This window comes from Peromyscus eremicus, chromosome 1, assembly GCF_949786415.1.
Source record: "Peromyscus eremicus chromosome 1, PerEre_H2_v1, whole genome shotgun sequence".
NCBI classification, from domain to species: domain Eukaryota; kingdom Metazoa; phylum Chordata; class Mammalia; order Rodentia; family Cricetidae; genus Peromyscus; species Peromyscus eremicus.
Genome location: NC_081416.1, coordinates 196494533 through 196501321, shown reverse-complemented (window position 1 = coordinate 196501321; position 6789 = coordinate 196494533). Strand labels below are relative to the sequence as shown.

At 41.2% G+C, this 6789-nt stretch overlaps 1 pseudogene; it reads right to left on the bottom strand.

Moving 5' to 3' along the window:
* Positions 1 to 285: 285 nt before the first annotated feature.
* On the bottom strand, positions 286 to 1019 carry LOC131902746 (small ribosomal subunit protein eS6-like; annotated as a pseudogene).
* Positions 1020 to 6789: the final 5770 nt, after the last annotated feature.

The following is a 6789-nucleotide window of genomic DNA, read 5'->3' as shown; positions in this document are numbered from 1 at the left end:
GGTGTTTGCTTGTTTTTGCAAATGGCTGCCTTGTTAGCCAGGTCTACTCACAAACTCATTAGGTTGTAGACAATGATCTTCAACTACAATTCTATGGCTTCAAAGTCCTCAGTGCTGGGGGCCCAGAGCTGTCTCACTACTTCAAGAATCCATTTTGGTTTTCTGTCTGTTCTTTACTGTCTTGTTGTTGCTGCTGTTCTGATGTTTTTTTTTCTTTTTTTTTTGTTTTTTTGTTTTAGTTTTTTTTTTTAAAGGTGTGATCATTTATTTGTTACCCTTAAAGACTTATTTTTGACTGGACTTAAACTTAGAAGTAGAAGCTCTCAGAGAGGACAGCCTACGGCTCTTGGCGATCTGTTCCTGGCGCTTTTCTTTGGCTTCCTTCATTCTCTTGGCCAAAAGTTTAGCATATTCTGCAGCCTCCTTCTTGTTTTTCTCAGTTCGTTGTTTCTTTAGGGCAATACGACGGTGTTTGTGTTGCAGGACACGTGGAGTAACAAGACGCTGAATCTTGGGTGCTTTGGTCCTGGGCTTCTTACCTTCTTTGTTTAATGGCTTTCTGACCACGTATTGGCGGAGAGCATCTTCTTTAAAGAGATTAAAAAGCTTTCGGATTCTGCTAGCTCTTTTGAGTCCAACCGACCAGGCACAGTAGTATCTGTCAGTCCAGGAATATCCTTTTCTCCTTTTTTTACAATAACCAGGTTGAGAACACTGAGACTGGCACCCACGATATATCCTCAAACAGATTTGCGCTTCCTTTCTCCAGTTCTCCTTGGTCTATAACAAGAATGCCCCTTACTCAACAGCAGGCACACTCTGCCATGGGTCAACACGCCTTGCTTCATGGGAAAACCTTGTTTGTCATTCCCGCCACTGATTCGGACCACGAAGCCCTTCCACTCTTCACCCACTTCTGTGGCCATGCGCTTCTCGCAGAATGTACGAAGCTTGCGCTCATCATCCACTTCGATGAGTTTCTGACAGCTGGTGGCAGGGAAGGGGATATTCAGCTTCATCTTGACACAGCCGACCGCCTAATAGGTGCCAAGAAAAAGAGACCACTGTTCTGTTTTATAAAACAGTGTCTCACTATGTATCCCTGGCTGTACTGTAACTATTATGTAGTCCAGTTTAATTTCAAACTCACAAATGCTTGCTCTGGGATTAAAGTGCAGGGATTAAAAGCTTGTGTCATTATGAATGAATTTCTCCAAGCATGCTGATTGTTAGGTTGAATTGTTTCCCCTGATATCCACATGTTGAGGTCTTATGCCCAAAGACTGTGGTCTTATATCAAAATGTGCTGAATCCCAACAAATAGACAGAACCCCAAATGCTATCATCACAAAGAATACTTAAAGCTCAGTGACTAATATTTCTATCCTGCAGAGATAGAAAGTCTTGTAAACCAGAATTAAAGAGAAAAACAAACAAAAAGGATGCCTGAAGGAGGGAAGCAATCTTCAACCCCAGATCCGAGGAGTAGAAGCCATAGAATTGTAGTGCACGGCCATTCACAATGACTTTGTGAATTTAGAAGAAGAATGCACTGAAAGTAAATATATTGCAACAAGAAAATCAAATATAGAAAAGTAAACAAAAGAAAGAAAAAAAAGTAATCAAATGAAAAATGAAGAGAGACCAAAAATCACTTTGCTCTTTTGGGACACCCAATTTTAATTCCTCCACAGATCACAGTCTTCATCTCATGTCTATCAATTTCATGTTTTCCAAACAGAAATACATGCCACTCTCTCCCAACAGAAATGAAGCTGCTTCAGCCTCTGGTTTTTCTATGTTGTGTCTCAGAATCTCCTTGTTGCCTCCTGCCCTCTGTCCCATTCCAGTGCCAAGGGTCCACTAGATTGAAGACAATTGATTTGACCTCTCCTGGCAACAATCACTCACAAATAGCTCCTTGGTTACTGATGGAAATTTAACAACTCTTATCAAAACTACATTGAAAATGGAAGGAAGAATGAAGGATTAAATAAATACAAAAGGAAAGAAAGGAGAAATGAAGAGAAGATTAGAAGATTGTACTTTAAGGTGCAAGGTATTAAAGATTACTTTTGGGATCTGGTGGAAATAATTAGATTTTCACCAGAAGGGTTGAATACAGTTCATTCTACATCTAGTAGTAAATACCACAGTTCCTGTTAAAATATTTTTAAACTCAATTCTAGTCACAGCAATATAGTCAATTCACTCTACCCTGGAAAATCTCAAGTTTATCTTTATCTATATGTACATATTAAATTAATTCTCACCTGCATACTGTGGGATGCCACAGTAGCAATTGCTGAGCTGAACCGCTGAGTCTGTCCTGTATTGAGATGACACTCTGGCCCCGATTTATTGCTTTCTTATTCCCTGGTCCCCTTTCCTACTACAGAAGTGGATTTCAAATCAATTCTCAATCCATAATATCATGTACATAAAGAAATGAGGAAATTTTAAATGACTCTCCACCAATTAGGTATCAGTTCAAATGTGTACAAATCAAAAGAGCAAATCCAGTGAAGCAATTAGGAGGACTTCAGGAGAAAACATCTCTGTGAGTCAGCAGTTTCTCAAGGGATGCAGAACATGCAAAGAGCCTGTGTTAAGAATATGAAGTTGCTGAATGTAGTGTTGTACCCAGAATCCCCAAAGACCACCAAGAGACCAAATCTGATAAAAAAAAAATAATAAAAAAAGCAAAATCTTTTTACTGTTGTTGGGTAAACCCTGGCCTCTCTATCTGATGCAGCAGAGCAGGAGAGACCCAGAGTAGCAATGGGGCAGGGTTTCCGTAGGGGTAAAGCAAGGGGTTCTTCTGGTCTTCAGACTACATAGGAACAGACTTGGGATTGGTTTATGTGAGTGACAGTTATGCTAGTAACTTTAATTCGCTAGGGTTAGTTTGGGGTTACAGTTACCCATTTCTGGGCAGACATGGACCAGTCCCATGTTTTGTTCCTGTGCTTCTGTGGAGACTGGCTGGCCTAGCAAGTGCTGACTGTAGGGGCTGGCTCAGTGGCACAGACTTGGTGTGTCCTATCTCCTGGTCCTGCTGTCAGGGGCATCAGTGATTAACTGTCTTTTTTCATGGCCCTCCCAGAAACTAATAGCTCAGTTCATGAAACTGATATTGAGAGGCCTGATCTCTGAGAGAAGACTATGGTGGTATTGTGTTCCCCCAAATATTGTGTACCCTAATAAACATATCTGGGGTCAGAGAACAGAAAAACCAATAGATACTTAGGATAGGCAGTGGTAGCACACACCTTTAATCCTAGCATTCCAGAGACAGAAATCCTTGTGTTCAAGGATACAGCCAAGCATGGTGACACATGTCTTTATTCCCAGAAAGTGAGCCTTTAATCCCAGGGAATAATGGCAGAAAGCAGAAAGGTATTTAAGGTGTGAGGACCAGAAACTAGAAGCATTTGGCTGGTTAAGCTTTCAGGTTTTGGAGAAGCACAGTTCAACTGAGAACCATTCAGATATGAGGACTCCGAGGCTTCCAGTCTTAGGAAACAGGATCAGCAAAGGAACTGGCAAGAACTTTTAAGATTCCTGCTACATCTGGCGGCCAACGTTTGTGCTACAAATTCAGGAAAAAGCTGCTTGTCTGTGGTCTTGTGGGCCCCAGCTCAGACCCGAACTACACTCTGCCGGTTGTGGTGGCACATGCCAGTAAGATTTACTGAAGAAGGCAGAGGGAGGAGGATCCTGAGTTTGAGGCCAACCTAGGAGAAGCTTTGGCTGGGGCCAAGCCACAAACAGTGGTGGGACCATGGAGGCAGTGGCTGCTGCTCCGAGTTGCTGGCTCCTTCTCATCTTAATGGTGATGACGTTGATACCTCTACCTGGCATGAAGGGTTTACTGATGCTTGTTCAGAGAATTGCCAGGACCATCTTGTTACAAGAAAACATCGAAAAAGGTCAGTTAGGTAAAGTTTGGCAAGACTACTACTGTGAAGATTTTCTCTTCTAGGGAAGAACGTTCATGGTTTCTGGAAACAGACATTTATGAGACTGTGTTTGCTCCAAACCACAAAGGAGGGACAAAAAAAAAATTCTAAAGGGAACCATGACCACACCTAACAGCGACTTTGGAATCTTCAAAGAATGATAGGATCCCACAATGATGATTCCACATGGACTATGGTAAAGCCATTAAGCTGATTAACACCAAGGAAAGATCGGCTTTGGACTACAAACTGCTCAGGACAATTTTGAGATGGCTAGCTGAGATGATCCAGCCTGACAGACTACTCGAACAAGGACTTGAGACAAGCCCTGAACTTTCCCACTAAGCAACGACTGCACAAATGATACAGGACTTGACAATAAACCCAAGAATTTTCTTTTCAGGATTCCCTACAGATACATTCACACCTAGAAAGCAGGAAGTAATTTTAAGCAAACAATGCCCACATTCCCAAGCGGTGGAATGGGAGGTTTTTGGTTGTTTCATGAGTTATGAATAATGTCATTGTTTATGATGGTTGGTTACAAGTTGTTGATTGTTAATGGTCAGGAAAAAAGCTGATCATGGAGTTTAGATTCAGAGGTTTTGTTTAAAAAAAAGGAAAAATATAGAAGAGAATATAGATATGAGGTAGATCACTGAATCTACCCTGAGAAAAACAGATAAAGAAGTAATAAGATAAATGGGTAGATAATTGAATGCACTCTAAAAAGAAAAAGGGGGATACATAAAAATGACAAAAGGTAGATTACTGAATCTATTATGAAAATAAAAATACTTTTAAAAATGAACTACTTGTTTTACATAGGATAAGTAATGAAATTTTTTTTGTCTGAGTTTATCAAATGTTACTGGACTAGACATTGTTAATATATATAATGGAGTTTTTTACTGTATATATTGTATATACTTATTAGATAGTTATTCTTGTATTAGTTATAAGCTTTTTTAATTTTAGACAAAAAGAGAAGAAATGTGGTGGTATTGTGTTCCCCACAATATTGTGTACCCTGATAAAATTATCTGGGATCAGAGAACAGAAAACCCACTAGATGCTTAAAATAGGCAGTGGTAGGTAGTACACACCTTTAATCTTAGCATTCCAGAGGCAGAAATCCATGTGTTCAAGGATACAGCCAAGCATGGTGACTCACACCTTTAATCCCAGAAAGCAAGCTTTTAATCCCAGGGAGTGGTGGCAGAAAGCGGAAAGGTATATAAGGCGTTAGGACCAGCATTTGGCTGGTTAAGCTTTCAGGCTTTGGAGCATCAGTTCAGCTTAGAGCCATTCAGATATGAGGACTAGATAGTAAGGATAGGCAGTGGTAGCACACACCTTTAATCCTAGCGTTCTAGGGACAGAAATCCATCTGTTCAAGGTTACAGGCAGGCATGATGACACACACCTTTAATCCCAAGAAGTGAGGCTTTAATCCCAGGGAGTGATGGCAGATAGCAGAAAGGTATATAAGGTGTGAAGACCAGGAACTGGAAGCATTTGGCTGGTTAATCTTTTAGGTTTTGAGCAGCACAGTTCAGCTGAGAGCCATTCGGATATGAGGACGAAGAGGCTTCCAGTCTGAGGAAACAGGACCAGCTGAGGAACTGGCGAGGTGAGGTTAGCTGTGGCTTGTTCTGTCTCTCTGATCTTCCAGTGTTCACCCCAATTATTGACTCCAGGTTTGTTTTATTAAATAAGACCATTTAAGATTTTTGCTACAGCACTCTTTTATGTTGCATTTGTTTAACTCTGTAAAGCTGTTTTACTTTGCCTGTCTAAAACACTCACTTAATCTAATAAGGAGCTGAACAGAAGGTAGCTTAGCAGGAGAGGGGTAAGCATAGCTGCCAGGCAGAGAGAATAAATAGGAGGGGAAATCTAGGCTGCATAGAAGAGAAGAATGAGGAGCAAGAAAAGGAAATGGAGAAGAGGATTCCAGGGGTCAGCCACACAGTGACACAGCCAGCCAGGGAGTAAGAAGAAAAGCAAGATATATAGAATAAAGAAAATTAAAAATCACAGAAGCAAAACGTTTTGAGTCACATGCTACTGTCTCAAGCCATATTTTAAGTGTGTGCTGAGGTTCCACCTCAGACCTCAAGATTACATTGTAAGCACCTCCCTGACTCCCTGACTGAGCCATCTCTAAGACCCAGGTATCTCCTCTAAAGCCTTAAGTACCCAAAGATTAATTCCCCAGTCTCTCTGTCACTATGTAAATAAATTACATTCAAGTGTGTCCATCAAACCAGCAATGGGGTTATTTTGCTTTATTCATGCTAATTTAGGGCACTGGATATCCTCCCTGATAACAGTTTTGTTGGGGGCAGTACATTCTCATGAATATAAAAAAACTACAACACCTTCTCAGTACTTCTTCTCAAAATGACTGTCTTCCTGAGTTAGCCATCTCTTACACCAGGAACTCACCTTGAGAGGAGGCTCTAACACTCATCAAAGAGACCTTCCGTGAAACTCCCAGGGTTTCTGCCACTTGATTACCCAGCAATAGACAAATGGATGAGATCTACATGAGCAAATTGGGGGTGAGGAGGGGTAATGGAGGGCAAGAGTTGGGAAAATAGATATTAGGGGAGCAGGAGGTCATAGCTGGATCAGGAACAGAGTGGGAGAACAATGAAAGAGATACCATGATAAATGAAGACACCATGGGAATAGGAAGAAGCAGAGTGCTAGAGAGGTCCCCAGGAATCCACAAAAAATGACTCCACTATAAACTACTGGAAATGGTTGAGAGGGTGCCTGAGCTGACCTACTCTGGTGATCAGATGGCAGAACACCCTAA